Below are 21223 nucleotides of genomic sequence, written 5' to 3'. Positions count from 1 at the left end.
GAGACAGAGGGAGAGAGAGAATCTTAAGCAGGGTCCACACCCAGCACAGAGCCTGATACAGAGCTTGATTTCAGAATCCTGAAATCAAGAACTGAGCCAAAATCAAGAGTCAGACACTTAACTGCTTGAGCCACTCTGGCACCTACTAAGCATAAATATCTTTGAAAGCAGTAATACATCTGCATACATAAAGAAAAATATTTAAACAGTTTAAACCAGTGTTTCCATGAGAATATGGAAAGCATGTTGGCAACTTGCTCTGATGCTACTTATCCAATTCCAGCAAATATGGAAGCAAACATCATAATTTTTCTCTTTTCTATCCTTCCCCAAAGTCCAGCACATTTAACACTGTTCACTGAAGAAGTAAGATTCAATATAGTGTTAATTATGGAAATTCTTTTAAAAACAAACTAAAAAATAATGCAAACCAGAGTTTAACATTTTTGACATTTTACATTAAACCTTAAAAGGCAATCATATTTATTTTTCAATTTAACTTGCTTTCTTTTCTTGCTTTGTATTCCAGATATTCTTTTTCCTTTTGAAATTTTTCTTTAACAATCAACAATAGAAGAGTACTTTTAGATGCGTCCAAAATATGATCAGAAATACACATTCAATGATTTTTTTCTCTTATTTCTTAACCTTTTGCAGATTAGCCATCGATATCTATTAAGAAAAGCTGACTTTTGGGAGGATAAAATGTGTTTTAATGCCTATACTTCAATTGTACCTTTATAGATGATATGTAAGTCATGTAAAGAATGGAATATATTTTCTCTCATATGCAATCCAATGATCTCTTATTTTAGGTAGGCCATTATAATTACAATCAGTTTCCTTTACTAGAAGTTCAATTTAAGAGAAACTGAAATTTTAAATCCAGTAACTATAGAAAGAGCCTATATGCTCTTACATCTTCTCATCAAGCCAGCTATGCCAATGACTTCAATGTTACAAACTTAGCAGATTTTCTCTGAAACATGAAATACAGTGTTATCAGTTGTAATCATTGATTCCAAGTGACTTGGAATTGCAGGTAAGCTATTTTGTACTCACAAGGGATAATATAATTTAAATTCTGTGCAGATAGAAAGATAAATCTAAGACATTACTCTATAGCAAAATTAATTATTATTCCTTTGGGAGCTTTCTGTGCCCATATTTCAACATTACATTAATTTAGCCATAAATATAAATATTTCAAACTACTGAAAATTAGATTTAAAATTATGGACTATCTTAAGGCCAAACTATAAACCAAGAAAAAAAAATGAGATAGGCAGATACATTATTTTGAAATGTATCCATTGAGTTTCTGCCCTATACTTTCTCCTACTCCTCCCTCTCCCTCTGCCTTTTCTGCCCAAGCAAATAGGGTAGAAAATACTCCATTCACATGCTCTTTTGGAAAACACACACACACACACACACACACACACACACAAAACATATTTGGATAGCTTTATGTACGTAATATTTATTCTAATAAAATAATCATAGTAACCATTTGGCATTCTAGTATAATATTTTTAATACTTCCTAAAAACATGTAATGCACTATAAAAATTGGAAAGCATCTTAAAAATAAATGAAAACAAGAGTAATAATTTTCTATAAATAGTGTTATAAATGTATGTTTCATGAATATTGGAGCTTCAGAGTTATAACTAGTAAAATTATATTCTTTATATAACCCTAATTAAACTACTTTAAACATATATGCATATATGTGTACATACATACATTTGTTATATTTGGCCAAAATTAAAAATGATTCTTGAAAAAAAAAATTAAAAAAAAATGATTCTTGATTTTTTGATGAAGTTATAAAACTTTAATTCATGAAAAATGTACCTGACCTCAAATCCTTATGGTGATTACTGTTTTTCTCTAAAAAAAATATTGAATATAATTTCTTTATACAGTGGAATAAAATGTTATATCAAGCTAAATTTCAATTGCTTTAACTCATTACATTATTTATAATTCTGGAAGGAATTATTGGTCACCTATCTTATACCAAAATATGTTCCAGGTTCTGGGACTATTGCAGGAAACACAAGTCATAAATTCTCCTCATGGAGTTTCTGTTCTAATGTAGAGAGAGAAAACACACATAGTAAAGTAATTTTATGGTATCCTAGAAGGCGATAAGATCTCAGGAGGAAAACAAGGCAGTGTAAAGGACAATGTAATAGGAACTGCTGGAATGGGGCTGTTACTATTTTTAAAAAAGTATTCTCTCTCTGTCAAATAAATAAATAAAAACTTTTTTTAAAAAGGGACGATGAAAAAAAAAAAAAAAGGAGGATGCCTATGTGGCTCAGTTGGTTAAGCATCTGTCTTCAGCTCAGGTCATGATCCCAGAATTCTGAGATGGAGCCCTGAGTCAGGCTCCCTGCTCAGTGAGGAGTCTGCTTCTCCCTCTCCTGCTCCCCTTGCTTGTATTCTTAATCTTTCCCTCTTTCTCTCTCCCTCTTTCTCTCTTCCTCTCTCTCTCTCTGCCAAATAAATAAATAAATAAAATCTTAAAAAAGAAGAAATAGTAAGAGTTGGTCTCACTGGACAGGTAGTATTTGAATGAGGACTGGAGTGAGTGTGTGGGCAAACTATTTGGAGTTGGGGATATATTTTTCTGAGCAGCTGGCCTGAGGTGCAAAATCTTGAAAAGAACACATTTGCCATGCCTTACAGAATAGACTGGGAGGAGTGGTGGAAGTTAAAGTGGAGAGGTGATGGCTTTTACTCCAAAAAGGATAGGAAGACATAGAAGGATTAGAGGGAAGGAGTGACATCATCATATGTCTTTCATTTTAATGGATCACGCTAGCTTCCTGGTTTAAGAGGATACTGTAGGCCTGGTGGTACAGCTATTGCCAGGAGTCAGATTCTAAATGTGCTGAAGTTTGAGCCAAGATTTATTGATCAAATAGATTCAGATGCAAAAGGGAAAATTTAGGAATGATCTCATTTACTTTTCCTTGTGAGGAAAGGGAAGCATATGAATATATCAGGTCAGAGCAAGAAGACCAGGAACTTAGCTTTGGATATAGGTAAGAGTAGGATGCCCAGTGGATGAACAGGTGGAGATGTCACATTAGCAGAAGACATAGGAGGGACAAGGACTGACATACATTTGGGATGTATTTGAAGTCATTAGAGATCTTCAAGATGGTACACGTAGATACAGAAGGGGCATGACCAAGGACTGAGCTTGGGAAATCTCCCAAAGTTAGTAAATTAGGAGAAAAAGAGGAAGCTGCAAAGGAGAATGAATGAGTGTGAACAATGGTGACATAAGAAGGCAACCAAGAAAGCATGATCTAGGAAGGGTTGTAAGAAGAAGGAAATGACCACGGTTCAATAACACTGATAGTTTTGTAAGAGGAATAAATTCTTTCTTCTCAGAATTAGTCATGTGTCTATCTTCAGGGGTCTTTAAAAAATAGTTTCAGTGCAGGGATGACAGCAAAATCCTGAATATGTAGTTTCATAGAAACTGGGAGACACATTTGAGTAAAGGGAAGCCTAGATAAAAGTGGATCTCAAGGGGCATTGAGGAGATGCTGTTCCCTTACATGGAAAGGTAAGAACATATGTAAATGCTGATTAAAATGATCCAGAAGAGAGAGAGAGAAGACAGGATATCAGTGATGGGGAACAGCAACAGGTGGTGTGATGCAATAGGGAGGGCAGGATGGGGTAGTCTTATAGCACATGTGGCACACACATTTTCTGCAGAGGAGGATCCTGAATACATAAATGAATGGAAAAGAAGTACTTTGAAATTTTATTTCAGAAGTGCTTTGCTGTTCAAAGAAAAAGTGCCCTGGAGCCTTTATAAATAGATGTTTTAGTTAGTTCAATGGCTGACATCTTTTACATTAAATAACATCAATGGTTTGTTATGCTCTGTCTTTGTATATGTTCCCCCTAACCCCCCTTCTGACAAAGGTACTTCTCTTAGAGCAAGAGAAAAGACATTTCATGCACACTGATGCAGGGACCTGGGGAGTTGTGGGTTTGGAAAGCTGTGGAAGTTTTTTTGTGACAACTGGAATGGTCTTCGTGAAATAAAAAGCAAGGTCATCATCTGTGTGTGAGGAAGGGTGAAGAGATATGGGACCGCTGAGGAAGAGGAGAATTTGTGAAATCTGTGAAAGCAAATACAATTGGGAATCATAAAGGTGATGGCAGTTCAGCAAGTAGCACCAACTTGATATTCATGTTTCTGGGTTTTATTTTTCTCCAGCCAAGTATGGGTTCAGGTGCCGAAAAGCAGAATAGGCACAGAATTGGAATATAATGAGGGATGTTTACCCCCCAAGACAGTAGGAGGAAGTCGTAGAAGGACAAACCAGTTAACTATTGTTATGCGAATAAGTGAATATCAGATTTGTTGATGATGTCCATTTATTTTGAAATCTATATTTATAATTTGGTTCAACTTTTTATATCATTACCTACAGGTTTATCTAAAGACCTTTGTCCTTGTAATGTAGAAGAGGGAATTTTTCAGAATATATAAATAAAATTTTAAAAATACTTGTTATTTAGGGAAAATATACGATCATGATAAAGATGGTGTTTTGTTTTGATCAAGGTGAAGTTATTTACATTGAATCACCAATATTGTAATATTTTGTTATTTCATGTGTGTGCATGCAAGAATACACAATAAGGCTGTTTCTTTTTTATTCTCAGCTGTTGAGAAAATACAAATTTGAGTAAGAGTAAATACAGTAAATCCCCTCTTACCATCATGCCAACATTATAAGAAGCAGAGTAAATAAATTATAACAAATGACTCCATATAGGAGAAGTGTTTCTGGAGTAAGTTTCAGAAAAGCAGAGGTACTTGGATTTAAAATCTAAGCATATTAACTAGAAAAAAAAAAACAACTCGTTAGTTTCTGAAGACACAAGAAGGAGAAATGGGTCACTGGAAAAGCTGCTATATTCATTTCTTAGAACTACTTGAGAAAATAATTAATTGGATTTGAATTACAAAATGGTACCTGTGTACATTCTGTAGTATTAAATGTACATTGATTGCATCCTTCTTGGCCATTCTTATTTTCCTTTCAAATTTCACACAGTTCCAATGTTTTCTAGCACGTAAGATCATTTATCTATGCAAAACTAACTGTATTTCCACACATTTTTCCTTTTTTTTTAAGATTTTATTTATTTATTTATGTATTTATTTATTTGAGAGAGTTATTTATTTATTTGAGAGAGAGAGAGTACTAGAGAGAGTATGGGGCGGGGAGGCACAGAGAGAGGGAGAAACAGACTCCTCACTGAGCAGGGAACCCAATTTGGGATTCCATCCCAGGACCCTGAGATTATGACCTGGGCTGAAGGCCGACACTTAGTGACAGAGCCACTCAGGCACCCCTCCATCCCTTCTTTCATTGACTTGCATCCATTGCATTTGCAGCAAGCAGGGAAATAAAGTTACTTTCTAATAGTTTTGCAATGAGCACTGGTGTCTGGTGTTCTCTAAATTAAAAAAAAAAGTGTTATTATTAGTATTACTGATACAAAAATAAGACTGAAAAATCATAACCTCATAATCTTAAGGAAAATTAAGCATGTTTAGTAGGAGTTAAACATGGAAGGAAGTGAAGCATGTGTCTCTACCACATTTACATCATAAATATCTTGGCCTCGATTTATTTCTTAGATTATATCTGCACAAAGAAACATTGGGACATTATTTAGGAAAAATTAACATGTCAAATTCAATGAATATTAATGTAACAAAAATTTTAACAGAAAAATATGCATTTGCTGTTGGCAAACTATCACCATGATATTTCCACTAATAATTAAACACAGCAACATCAAGTATTCCACAAATAATATTAATCTCAAAAACACAATGATAGAATCTACTCATATTCATTTCTTTATACATATTTTACTGATTTATACATTGTCTATACACTACTAATTCAAAAATATTTCATGTTTTAGCTCATTTTTTATTTATTGGCAGGACCAAATATAGTGTGTGTGTGTGTGTGTGTATACGTGTACATACACTTTGAGAACTACACATACTACATGTGTGTACGGAACTTTGTTCTCAGGTGTTTTTTGTTTATTTTTCTGAACCAATGTTCACCGGTAACAATATATTTAAACTATGCAGTCTAAGCTTATTTTTGTAGTTAATAGGCTTGCTGCTTATTTATTATTCATGATTCCCCTTTGGGTTCAGAATAAAATATGTCTGTTTTAAGTGTTCAACTAATGTTTCCTCCCACAAAGCAAATTTAAATCACTTTTAATACTAGTAAGTGGAAAATCTTTTTTAAAAAATTTCCTTTTAAAATTGAAATATCTCAAACATTTATATTTCTCATATACCAGCATAAACAGCTCTTAGAAGATTTATAAATGGAATCAATACACAGCAAATATTCTTTCTTCAGGTTATTTTTAAGACATCTGTGGTACGATATGGAATATTGAAAAGTGAGAAGAAGCTGAATGAACATTTGCTTTTCTTACAGAAAAAGACATTATATATCACTATTGGAAAAAATGTTTTAAACATGAACTATTTCAGAAGCTGCCAAATTATTTTTAAGAAAGAAAGAGAACATTTCACTGGGTGGGAGTAAGTACAGGGTAAGGTTCATCATTATTTAATGGGCTTATGTACTTAATGATTTAATAACTAATTAACCCAGTTTACATAAGCTGTAGGTTTAAATTTCACTACAAAATGCAAAATCCCTGGTTCCAAAGTCAAATGCCTTTCCTTTCTGCCAAAATAAAATATGTGCAGGAATGGTTGGTTTTAAAGGTAAGGTTTTCTTTAAAAATACAGACATTGCTATGGTCTGCTTTGATCTGAAAGTGTGTGTCCTCAAAACTTCATCAAGCATCACCTCATGCCCTAGGTGATGTTATCAAGGCCTGGGGCCTTGGGGAGGTGATTAGGTCATGAGGGCAGAGCCCTCAGGATGAGATTACTGCCCTTTAAAGGCACCAGGGAGAGATTCCTTGCAACTTCCACCTTGTGGACACATGGAGAAGTTGAAGTCAGCAATCTGCACCCCAGGAAAGGGACGTCATGGAACTCAGCCATGCTGTCACCTTGATTTCGGACTTCCAGTCTCCAGAACCGTGAGCAATAAATTGATGCAGTTTATAAACCGTGCAGTCTGTGGTATTTTGTTATAGCAGCCAAAATGGACTAAGATACCATCTTTGGTTTTGCTTGTCAGATCGCATTTAGGGATTAATACTATTTCCTAAGACTTTTAAACAATCTTAATCTAACACCACCGTAAAACCATCCTTTCTATACTGCACATTTTAAAAAGTATATTTCAAGATGTTTTGCTCATGTTATAATTGACTTATCTTCTAAGTTATATAATTGAGATGTTACAATCTTGGACACTAAGACGTGAATAAATTTTCAACCAAACGTTAGTAATAACCCAAATGAAGATATCATGAGCAAGTATTATTTTAAAGGTTTTATTTTTTATTTGAGAATGAGAGAGCCTGAGTGGGGAGAGGCAGAGGGAGAAGCCTTCTTCCTGCTAAGTGCAGAGCCCTGCGTGGGGCTCGATCCCAGGACTCCGGGGTCAAGACCTGATCCGATCGCAGATACTTAACAGACTGAGCCACCCAGGTGCCCTTATGTTATGTGCAAGAAGTAATAAGACTTTGATTATAGGTATGTATATATTACAGAATCTAAAATTACATGAATGCATTTTCTATTTTTATTCTTTAAAGAACCCAATTGTACTGCTTTCCAAAATTGTAGATTACAATTTATATCGCTTTTTCTCATATAAATTGGGATGAGAGTCCTTTTTCTTCACAGATATTGAACTTCTTTGTAACATCTTAGGGCTGTAGAACTGAAGTCCTTGTAATTGCTACCAGACAAGAGGAGAGACTCTTGAAATTGTGCAGCTCATGAATTTCTTTGTGTTGCCATCAACATAGGTAGGAGAGGTTATTACACTGAGCAGTGGCTGCTGCCCTCTGATTGATACCATGTGTCAGATTTTAAATTCTTTCCTATCCAGCCTTGTAATGCATGCATTTCCCAGTCGCTAGCTTGCTGGATTTTAGGTGAGTTATATTCCTCTGGGGTTATTTTATCATCGCTCGGAGGCTCCATTCTTTACTTTTTGCTTCTTTTTTTATTTTAAATCTCACAAATAAAACTAGGCATTTTTACTTATCATGAAATATTAATCACTGGTGTTTCCAATAAAGCCTTTATCAAAAGTTATGTCCACACAAACACAGGTGAACATGTTTCTTAAATAACATTAGGTTTTGAAATGATAATGATTTTATTTAAAGAAATAAGCTTTACTCTTTATCAAATTAAAAAAAAATTCCTATTGAGTTTATAGGAATCAGAGTCCATTTTCAAGGTAGCTCCAAATATTAGGGCTATTTAGAAACCCTTATGTATTTGAGAATCTAGTATAGATAAATAGGGAAGGAAGATATGCCACAATTCCAGAAGAAATGGGCAGCAGAGTTTTGCAGGGTGCATTTTAGAGAGATTTATTCCTAATATAGTCACTCTTTAAAAGTTTGGGGACTTCTACAGGAGTGTACTTTAATTCAAAGAGCAAATGCTGTCAAAATTGTAATGAAATTAAATTGTATCAGGTGTTCTTTCCCTATTCTCTATTCTTCCTCATATTAATGTATGCAAATTATCTCCCCATCCCAGGTTCCTATCCCTGTACTTAAACCTGAGAAATCAGTAAGATTCCATGCCAGGTGATTTGTAGGGTGCCAATTCCAAGACTTTAGGAAACATTCAGTGCCGCCCAATTCCACATCTTTATACAAACGCAGTTCTCATTTTCAGACAAAGTAACAGTGGCACTCTGAATGCTTTTGAAAGAACACACCAGGTGAGCTGAAACAATTCATGAAAAGAGCACAGATTACATACAAATGGAAAGGGGAAAACTTGATAGAATACCTTTAACATGTCTCAATATGTTAGAGTAATAGGGGTTAACCGGCAAGCAGGTCAACATTATATAGATATATACCTTAGAATCTAATCCATCCTCTTTATTACCTGGGAGGGATTTAAGCCCATTGTTTTTCTTTTTTGGCTAGAACTCCTCTGTGCTATTATATTTCTTCTCTGCTCATCTCTTTCTACTTTTTGATATCTCCTCATGGTAGTATTTGTTTGCACCAAGACTACACCTTGATTTCACAGATGCCACAGATGCCAGATGCCATTTTTTTGCCAGCACAATTAAATTATTAAAAGTACTATAAATTCAGTTAAAGACTGAGTTTTTTTTTAAGTTAGATATGCATTTACTGACTCGTTCATAAATACACATATGTGTATCTCCAGTTGCCCGAAGATACTTGGGACAATGGGTATATAACTTTTATATCTAGGCCCAATGCAACATAGGTGTATACGTAAATATATACATATATATTATGGCAGGGTTATGCTCACCATAGTCATATTAAATGTAAATATTTATTTATATATACATTTAATGCAATATAAGTGGCCCTGACTTATGATGGTGCAAAAGTAATGAGTACTTAGTGGAACCCATACCAGGAATTCTGAATATGGATCTTTTCCTGGGCTAACCATGCGCTGTATGATCTTTTCTTGTGAGATTGGGCAGCAGCTGTGCAAGCTCCACTCAGCCAGCGACCACGAGGGTCAACAACCCATATGCTGACAACCATCCACACCTATACCACCTCTCTTACTCACTGTCAGTATAGCGTTCAATAAATTACATGAGATAGTCAATACTTTATTATCAAATAGGCTTTGTATGAGATGATTTGGTCCCCAGGCTACTGTGAGTGTTCTGAACATATCTAAGGCAGGCTAGGCTAAGCGATGATGTTTCAGTAGGTTGTGTGTATGGAAGTGTTCTGATTTAGATATTTTCAGTTTACAGTGGACATAACCCTATCATAAGTTAAGGAAGCTCTTTACCACAGACTGGACAGCTGAAACAACAGAAATGTATTTTTTTCACAGTTCTTGAGGCCTGATGGTCAAAATCAAGGTGGCAACAAAACCACACTCCCTAGGATGGTTCTAGGGGAGAATCCTTTTTTGCCTCTTCTAGCTTTGGCAGCTTCCGGCAGTCATAGACTTGTAGCAGTATTATTCCCATCTCTGCCTACATCTCACCATAGCCTTCTCTGTGTCTCTGTGTCCTTTCCTCTTCTTATAGGGACTCCAGCCATCAGATGTAAGGCCCACCCTATTTCAGGATGATTTCATCTAGAGATCTTTGCCTTAATTCTATCTACAAAGTGCTATCTCCTAAGAAGGTGGCATCCAGAGGGTTCCGGTGGATTGGAATGGGGAGAGGGGAGCACTGATCAACCCACTATGGTGGGATGACTGCCAACTTTAGTTTTTTTCTTCATGTGCTAATAAGGTATTATTTTTCTATGTATATGCATTGTTTTTATGACCAGAAATGTGAAGATTTGTAATTTATTTTTGAAGAATATGTAAATAGTCATGGGTACTGAAAGAATTAAATGGATGCAGATGAACATGGGAACTGGAAAGACCAATTGGTATTATTATATGGAGCTCTGGATGGTTGAGCCATCTTCATAGATATTATTTTTCTTTTTCTAGGGTGCTGATTCTTCGGATATTAAGTCCAGCCAATTACTGATCATAAAGAGTATTATCCGTTCAAAGTACTTGCTCCTAAAAATCTCCTAGATGGCAAAGTCTCTGAAGTCAGGTATGATACTCAATTAGTTCATGCCTGTTTGCTATACCAAAGATGACAGGTGTACTTAACACATATACAGTGAATATCTTGATGACTAAATGCCTTTGAAAACCCACTTTGCCTAAACTTTTCTGTAATTTCCTAACACATTTTGACAACTTCACATGTTCGTGCCTTTGTGTATATTTCAATTACTCACCTGCTTCCTGCTTGCCTTCTGCCATTTCATATTTCTGATTTCTCCACTAATAGTTCATACACTTTTAGGGGGTACTTCATAATAATATAATAATCAACATAGAAATTTATCCTAATTTCTTTTTCACACAGATTTGTTTTTAATGTGTTTTGAATGTAATTAATGAATTTTATTTCTTAACCTGCCCTACGACTCACTGAAAACCTTCAAAAACTTAACTGTTAAACCAAGGGTGATTTTAGAAAGATAAATAGAGAAGATTGGAATAGTCTGTATGGTTGTCTTACAACACTACAAGTAGCTATTAAGGGCTTCTAAATTATTTGATCAGAGGAAATTTAACAAGACAGAATTTTGACACCAAACTTTCTAGGGATCAACTGTGGTCTCGCTATTAAATTTGACCTATTCCATCCTATAAAAATCATACTGTGATAATTTCTCCAGGTACTTTAAAAATTACTCTTATTTTTATGTATATATATATATATATAAACTAGAAACAAAACCTTATCATCTTTTCAAAGAAAATAAAGGACCTGGAGAGTAGGGTACCCAAGGAATTAGTGTGGAAATTAACCAGAAATTATTACCCTTGTCCCAAATTTTATTAACCTGCAATGACTTTCTGAAGCATCATCCTTTCACAATCCCATAGGGTCGACACTTAAGTGGCTCTTTGACTTCTTCTTTCAACCTTCCATATTTTAAAGTGCTAAGGCTCATTAAGCTTTGAAATGCTTTTGTATCCAGGAAACCTTAAGAAGTAGGACAATCAAAGCAGGCTACTTGGAAGCTAATTTTGAAAGACGTTACCATATTTCGGAAAAAGTATACATTAGTATGAATTTGTTCAGACTCTTCTTATGTATCTCCTCAGTTCTTCTCCTCCTCCTCCTTCTCCTTCTTTTTCTTCTGTAATAACATTGCCAAGTTTTGATATGAGGCTTACTATTCTCTCCTAAACAAATGGGATACTTCTTCTTCTTTCTTCATCCTCTGAAAGGTTTTATGTAATATTGGTGCCATATTTTTTTTTAATTGGTGTCATATTTACTTTAAAAATGTGAAGGTGGAGTTTTCTTTCTGGGAAGAATTTGAAAGACATTTTTTTTTTTTAATATATAAGGCGACCTATATTTTCTATTTTATGTTGTGTCAAATTGATACTATATATTCAAAAGATTACTTTTTTAAGATGTCCATTTTATCTAATAATTAGTGGCATAAAGTTTTTGTAGTATCCTCTTTCATATCTTTAAAATCTGTAATCACCACTGCATGCCTGCTATTTGCTTCTTATGTGTCCAATCTATAACTGATCCTGCTTTTTAAAATTTATTATGACAATTTTTAACTAGTGTTTGATTTGATATAATTATTAATATACTTAGATTTATATCTACCATTTTACTATTTATGTTGTTTGTTAATCTGTTTTCTGTTCCTCTTTTTATGTCTTGTTTCAGATTAAGTGCATTTTTAAAATTTTATTTAATGCATCTATTGACTTTTAGTTCTACATTTGTGTATTTTTTTTAAAAGATTTATTTATTTACTTATTCATTCAGAGAGAGCGAGAGAGAGGCAGAGGGAGAAGCAGGCTCCATGCAGAAAGCCCGATGTGGGACTCTATCCCAGGTCTCCAGGATCACGCCCCCGGGCTGCAGGCAGCACTAAACCGCTGCGCCTCTGGGGCTGCCCTACAGTTGTGTATTATATCATGGTGGTTACTCTACAGATTAAAACATACACTGTTAATTTTGCATAATCTCTTTACAGTTAACATTGTGCCAGTTAATGGGAAATGTAGAACCTTATAACCATATAGGGTTATCTACACATTTTTCCATGAAACTTTTCATGTATATTACATCTATATACTTTATTATTACACAATGCTACATTTTTTGTTTTAAATAATTTTAAGAACACCGAGGTTCATAAAACATGGTAAAAACAAATGTTCTTCTTGGTAGCACCAGATAATCTGAAATAGGTAATTGCCAAAATCCTCTGTGGAACAACATTTAAGACAAGTTGGTTGTAGCAAACATTGGTGGGGAAACTTCTTAGTTCACAGTGTTTACTGCTGTTGCCTGCCTTCTATTTAAACGAAGTAATCCTGGCAAGTTTATAAAGGTGAAATGAGAGAAACTGTGAGCACCTCCAAATGGATTTTTAGCAATTGTTTCACACTATGGATTTTGATTATGTGCTAGTAACAGTATGTTTATTTTTGGTTGGTTTGAAGCATTCAACAATCAGAATGTTACGGCATTCACAGAGTCTGAAAATTATTATTTTTTCCTCTAACTGGGGCATTCCAATTTATCCATCTGGTAATAAGGAAACCCAATTTACTGGGACAATTTCTCATGAATTATGCATATACCAGGCTTTGTTCCTTACTTAAAGACTGTACTTTCCTTATTAACCCCCTCCCTCAAACTCTGATAGGTCAGTACAATTGCATGTTCTGTTTGTTTGTTTTTAGCCATGTTCAGCTCCAAGTACAGATGCAGTGCAAAGAGTTAGATTTATCTACAAGACAGGTTTTTAGAATACAATATATGTTTTTTCCAATTCATTTATATATATATTTATAGATGTATATATATATGTATAGGTGTATATACATATATATACAGAGAGAGAGAAAGAGAAAGATTCAAGAACAGAACAATTTATAGACAATTAGAAAATGATACATTACATTCAGTAAATTACCTTATGATAAGTGACATATATATATTTGGAGTATGAAACGTTAACCCTCCCACAATCTGAGAGTCAAATTAGATCTTTTTTCAAATTATTTGGGATGTCATTTTGAGTTTCTGCATATTTTAAGGCAATAGTATGTAAAAATACAAGCTCACATTGTTATTACGTAGGAAGTACAAACGAAACCTAGTTTGCTGTTTACTGCTAGCTTAGCTCACCTTTTCCATTCTAGGAGAGTTTTGTTTTCCCACAATATATTCTACAAAATCCTACCGGGCCTTACAGGAGTATTTTCTTAAAGGCCACCTCCCAAAATTGACTTCTTTATGATCCTGATCTCTGTTTAGTTAAAAGGAAATACCTTTGCTAAGGCAATAACACCACCCTAACATGTATTCCCCTGCCCACTTACTCTGCACCCAGCTAAACTTCACTAGCCATATGAAAAAAGCTGTTTAGAGTACCACTTGCATTCATTATTGCCCTAACAGAAGAGAAATTGTAAATGAGATTAGTCCTATTATATGGAGAATGTTGCTAAATGGATTCATTTTACAGCAGGTGGTTCAAATTGTATCCATTCAATTAGCATATGCAACAACTATTCCTTCAGAAAATTAGCAAACAAAAAGACATAAATGTGATTGCCTTTTAAGTCTTTAGATAATTGTACTTATATTTTAAATAATCTACAAAAAATAAGCCATAGCATTTGGAGGATTTATTAACAGAAAAAAACTAAATAAAAAATTACTCATTGTTGCAATTCAACGTTTACAAAGTGTTCACATATTTCCTTAGACTCTTATTCAATATTTATTGACTTAATTAAGTTCTAAAAGAGATTTGAAAGCAGCTTAATTATTCAATAATTAATTCCTCAACCAATAAACATTTACTGTGTAACTTGTTTATGTAGACACCATACTTGTGCTAAGGATGCAATAGTGAACAGAACCTATGATATCAGTGAGTTATGCAAATAACAGAGCAAAACAAAATAAACACACCTTGAAAGATTACAGAAGGCCACAAATCAGATAATTAAGATGAGTTTGAGAACAAATATAACATCTTTTAATGAATGACATAAATTCTACACATTTACTAGACAGCAAGGTCTCTTAGACATCAAGAAGTAGATGCTTCATCAGTAATCAATTTGAAAATGTCTGTTAAGAAAAATAAAATAAGTATTTTTATATAAATCATGATGAAGCAAAAGTAGTACTATAAATTACATTCAACAAAATGAGATATGTATGCCTATTTCTAGTACTTGTAAATAGCAACGTATTTTGATGACATACAATGAAAAAAAATCAATGAATATATTGATGCAGGCAGGCTGGATCTGAAAACCCAGGGGAGGATCCCACGGGACCAGCCAAGAAGGTTCTTGGCTTCACACAGGATAGAAATCAAACGGGAGCTGCAGAAAGTGAAACAGAGTTTATTGAACAGTGTGAGTGACAGAGAATACCAGTTGGAGTATCTTAGAGACTCAGAAAAGAAAGAAGAATGAGTTTCAATCATAGTTGCTCGGGGCTAGGGGTTTATATTAGAAGAGGGTCTAGGGTATGTGTTCCTCCAGGAATCCAGGATAGAATTCAATCAGAGGTGAGTGTCAGATGAACAATAAACATTATTAAATAAATTGCCAAAGGTCAAGGTATGGATGCCAGGGTCAGCAAAGGTTTGTTTGAAGGTAATGTCCTGGAACATGTTTGAAATATGGCTCATCTTAGGTGTTATCAGGTGTTTGGGGCTTAGGACAAACCTCAGAGAATGATAACATTTCTTGCTTCACCCTTAAATTGGAAACATAGCTTCTTTGGTTTCTTCAGGGGCAAAATATGGAACATGAGCCAATGGGGGCTTAGCAGAAAAACAGCAGAGATAGAGCGTTTCTAAAATAAAGTCCCCTCAGCTTCCCTAGTTCAGTATCACTTGGGATATTTCTTCCTGTAGGGTAGCTAATGGTAGCTATTAGCCATAGGTGATTATTCAAATTTAAGTTAATTAATTAAAATTAAAAGTAGTTAGAAACTCATTTCCTCAGTTATATGAAACACATTTCAAGTGTTAAGTAAACAGTTCCTTTTTCTCAGAATGTTCTATTGCACTATTCCTATTGAGGCCATCTCTTTGAATGTGCACTTAAAATGTCAAAATATGAGATGCATTAAAACTCTGTAAGTGAAACATTTTGGAAATTCTTGTGAATACTATTGCATCTGTTCTATTCCAATCTGATTGTTTCTTTTTTGATTCTTTACTTTTTCCTATGCTCTGTGTACTCATTTACTGTTTCCCTCACTTAGGTTTATCTTTAGTTTTATTCTTCTTTGAATCAAACACTCTAGTTCTGGATTGTTATTTTATGATTAAGTAACGCCTTCTACTTGGCTTCAGATGTGAAACTCTCTACCACACAAGATTAACTCCAAGGATGTCTCTATTTTCAGACATGTCAAACCCAACATTTGCCATGGCTTCATATAGCACTAAAGTAAATATTAAAATCACATATATTCTTTTTAAGTTTTTAAAATTTAAATTCAATTAATTAACATATAATATATTATTGATTTCAGAGGTGGAGGTCAATGATTCATTGGTCTTATATGTCACTCAAGGCTCATTACATCACATGCCCTCCTTAATGTCCATCACACAGTTACCCCATCCCCTGACCCTGTTCCCTTCCAAGCAACCCTCAGTTTGTTTTCTATAACAAAAAGTCTCTTATGATTTGTCTCCTTCTCTGATTGCATTTTGTTTTATTTTAACCCTCCCTTCCTCTCTGATCCTGTTTCTTAAATTCCACATATGAGAATCATATCATTCCACAATGATATCATATAATTGTCTTTCTCTAATTTGACCTATTTTGGTTAGCATAATACCCTCAAGTTCGAACCACATCATTGCAAATGGCAAGATTTTTTTTTTTTGATGGCTGAGTAGTATTCCGTCATATAGGTATATACCACTTCTTTTTTATCCATTCATCTGTTAATGGACTCTTTTCATAGTTTGGCTATTGTGGACATGGCGGTTATAAATTGGGGTGCAGGTACCCCTTCAGATTACTATGTTTGTGTCTTTGGGGTAAATACCTACTAGTGCAATTTCTGGGTCAGAGGGTAGCTTTATTTTCTACTTTTTGAGGAACTTTCATACTATTTTCCAGAGTGGCTGCACCACCTTGCATTCCCACCAACTGTGTAAGAGGGTTTCCCTTTCTCCCCATCCTCACCAACATCTGTCAGCTCCTGACTTGTTAATTTTAGCCATTTTGACCTGTGTGAGGTGGTTATCTCATTGTGGTTTTGATTTGTATTTACCTGATGACAAGTGATGTGGAACATTGTTTCACGTGTCTGTTTGCCATTTGTATGTCTTCTTTGGAGAAATGTCTGTTCACATCCACTGCCCATTTCTTGATTGGATTATTTGTTCTTTGAGTGTTGAGTTTGATAAGTTATATATAGATTTAGGATAGTAGCCCTTTATCTGATAGGATATTTACAGTATCTTCTCTCATTCTGTTGGTTGTCTTTTGGTTTTGTTGACTGTTTCCTTTGCAAAAGCTTTTTATCTTGATAAAGGCCCAATAGTTCATTTTTGCCTTTGTTTCCCTTGCCTTTGTGATGTGGAAGAGCTTGGTTCTTGTCACACAGAATCAAAGAATGAATCTCATGGACAAAGGAGAGTAAAGGGATAGAAGTTTATTAAGTAAAGATACAGAGAAAGCTCTCAGAAGTGAGAGGGGTCCCTACAGAGTTGCCACTGAGGACTTGTAGGGTTGTTCTTTTATTGAGAGCCTAAAAAGGGAACCTAAATCCTTTTAACACATCCACTGATATCACCATTGATTAAGGACTAGTGATAACATTTTTAATGGCTTACTTCCTTTTTAGGGTCTGGTAATTCTTTGTTGGTCACAAGTAGCTTTTATAGCAAGACAACCTCCCCACCCACATCTTAGGGCAAGGTCTGGCTTGTTCCTTTATCTTTGATTTCCTTACACCTCAGCATTTTTGGGATTTCTGTGAGCCTGCTTCTGTAACCCCCTACCTAGCCCTGCCTAGCCCTGTTTGTCCCTAACTCATTTGGAGATGTGTCTAGCAAGGAGTTGCTGTGGCTGAGGTCACAGAGGTTGTTGCTTTTGTTCAATATGATTTTGATGGATTCCTGTCTCACATTTAGATCTTTCATCCATTTTGAGACTATTTTTGTGTCTGGGGTAAGAAAACGGTACAGTTTCATTTTTCTGCATGTGGCTGTCCAATTTTCCCAACACCATTTGTTGAAGAGGCTGTCTTTCCATTGAATATTCTTTTTTGCTTTGTCAAAGATTAGTTGACCAGAGAGTTGAGGGTCCATTTCTAGGTTCTCTACTCTGTTCCATTGATCTGTGTCTGTTTTTGTGCCAGTACCATACTGTCTTGATGATTACAGCATTGTAATAGAGTTTGAAGTCTGGAATTGTGATACTGGGATGCAGCAAATTCAGTCCTAAGAAGGAAATATATAACAATATAAGCCTTTCTCAAGAAACAAGAAAGGTCTCAAATACACATACTAACTTTACATCTAAAGTTGCTGGAGAAATAACAGCAAATAAAGCCTATACCCATCAGAAGAGAATTAAAAACTCAGAGCAGAAATCAATGAAATAGAAACCAAAAGAGCACTAGAACTGATCAACAAAACTAGGAACTGGTTCTTTGAAAGAATTAAAAAGATTAATTAGCCCCTGGCCAGAGTTATCAAAATCACATACATTCTTAAGGCATATTAGGGAGAGGATTTTAGTTGTGCATAAACTGTACTTCAATCTCAAAACAACCCTATAAAAAATGTCCTAAGAAAAACAAAAAGAGTTTAACCCTATGATCTTGCAATTGTACTACTTTGTAAATGCCCACAAGAAATGAATGGATATACCCACCTAAAATCTTACACGAGAACATTTATTACAACATCATTCACAAGGGTTCAAAAATAATCACAATCCAAATTTTATCAGTAGTAAAATCCAGGTTGTGTTTATTTTAAGATTTTACTTATTTATTTGAGAGGGAAAGAGAGAGCAGGAGAGCCGGAGTTGGGGGATGGGCAGGGGAAGAGACAGGGCAGGGGGATAAGCAGTGTCTCCACTGACCAGGGACATGCCTCCACCTTGCAAAGTCCTCAATCTCAGGACCCTGAGATCATGACCTGAGCCAAAGTCAGACACTTAATTGACTAAACCACCCAGGTGCCCCTTTAAATGCATGTTAAGAGTATAGTACAGTCATATAATGAACACTACACAAGAAAAAACCTACAACTAGATGCAAAAATACAGCTAAACTTTCTAATCAGAGTGATGACTGAAAGAAACCAGCCATTAAAAATGCCTGCCAAAGCACTCATACAGATAAAATTCAGAACAGGCATAGCTAATCCCTATATTACAAGTCAAGATCAAGATCATATTTAAAAGGATGGAGTAAGAGAGTGAATGGGAGAAACACAAGAAAAGCTTGGTATGTTCTTGAGCTTGTGGATGGTTTCTAAGATGTATTCATGAAGACAGAAAGAAGTGTAGATAAAATAAAATATCTTTATAACCTGCAGCCCATGGACAATTATGTGAGATAGGCAGAGTATGACATTCCTCCAGGAACTCCCAACTCTCTTAATGTTAATGCTTTGCTAGAAGGAAAAACAACCTTAGCTTGGCAATAGGTAGGCGTCCAGGATCCTGTGAGTCTTCTTTCCCATAGGTAAGTCTTTTTGGAAACCTCCCTTTGTCTTTGCTTCCCCCTCCCCCCACCTCCAGAGTATATAATCAGCCTCAGCCATTCCTCACAACCCCAAGGCAGCTCTTTCTGCTCACTTCCACCCTGTCCCTGTGCTTTAATAGAACCACCTTTTGCACCAAAGATACCTCAAGAATTCTTTCTTGGCCCTCGGCTCTGGCCCCCAACACTTCAAACCACATTACATATACTTCAATACATGCATAATTCTTAAATTAGAGCAGAATTGAAAGGGGAGAGGGGAAAGTGCTATGCCATGAGGTTGAAGACAAGACAGACCTGTAAGTGAAAGCCTCTAGGTACATTTTTATTCATCCTAGAAACTCCCGCTACAAAGTGAAAAAAAATCCTAATTAAACATTTTTTAATTTTATTTATTTTTTATTTATGATAGGCACACAGTGAGAAAGAGAGAGAGAGAGAGAGAGAGAGAGGCAGAGACATAGGCAGAGGGAGAAGCAGGCTCCATGCACCAGGAGCCCGACGTGGGATTCGATCCCGGGTCTCCAGGATCGCGCCCTGGGCCAAAGGCAGGCGCTAAACCGCTGCGCCACCCAGGGATCCCCCTAATTAAACATATTAACCGTACCCAGAATTGGTTGGGGCTTGGGATATCTATCAGTGAATTGATTAAATGGAGACAGACTGAAACATGCAATGCTGTTTTCTGGAGGGGGATTGGGAAGTTATTCAGAACTGAATAGGGTCTAATTGCAAGACTCTTTTCGTAGGCTGCATGAATTAATCCAATAAGGCATTCTGATTCATTTGGGGGAAACTCCATGTTTGCAAATCCTCGTTAGCAAGTTAAAGAAGCCGGTTATGATGACTTAAAGATTAATAGAAAGTAATTAAATGAGAGTAATGGCATTTACTCTTGCAGTTGAAGCACAAGAGAGATGTGGAAAGACTGTGGGAAGTGAGAAGAGATTTGATCAAATGTAGAATCAAGACAACTTGCAGTTCATTGCTGTAATGCCATAAAGCTGTGTTCCTGATGGTTAGATGAGAAATATACTCAAGCTGCAAATGGTTTGAGGGTTGGGTTGCAGGGAAAAAGGTAAACTGAATCCAAGTTGTGAAGTGCCATTCATCTCATGCTAAAATGTGTCTAATCTATTCCATTTTCTCATGTGTGCATTTTAGAAAGCTAATCCTGGTAACAAAAATTCATTGCCAATCTGAGATGGTGAGATGTATAAGGTGCTTCCAATTGGTCCTTATTTAAATAGCAAAACAGAAGATTTATATAATTCTTCCCAACCACTGATTTTTAGAGAAACAAACAATATATTGGGAAGATTTCTAAATTACACCTACTAATTGTTGTTTAACTGACGGAAAGAAAGGGCATGCGAAGCCTCTGCTGAAAAAAACAGGTGAGTCATTTCTGTTGCTTCTTGTGCCCAGTGACAATTCTGCAAGTATGTCACATGCCAAAGATCCCAAACCACTTAGCTCAGATCCACAAAATTAGCAGTCACATGAGTCTAGAGACAGAATCCATTCCCAAATAATGACAGGAAAATTATAGGTATTTAACAAAGAATACATACTTAAATCCATGATGTGTCTTATAGTGAAAAAATGCTCAATTATTTGAATATATTCATTTAAAAATATTAAATTACAAGGGGATCCCTGGGTGGCACGATGGTTTGGCACCTGCCTTTGGCCCAGGGCGCGATCCTGGAGACCCGGGATCGAATCCC

This window comes from Vulpes vulpes, chromosome 5 (genome assembly GCF_048418805.1).
Source record: "Vulpes vulpes isolate BD-2025 chromosome 5, VulVul3, whole genome shotgun sequence".
In the NCBI taxonomy this organism is placed as follows: Eukaryota; Metazoa; Chordata; class Mammalia; order Carnivora; family Canidae; genus Vulpes; species Vulpes vulpes.
This window is presented reverse-complemented; position numbering follows the sequence as displayed.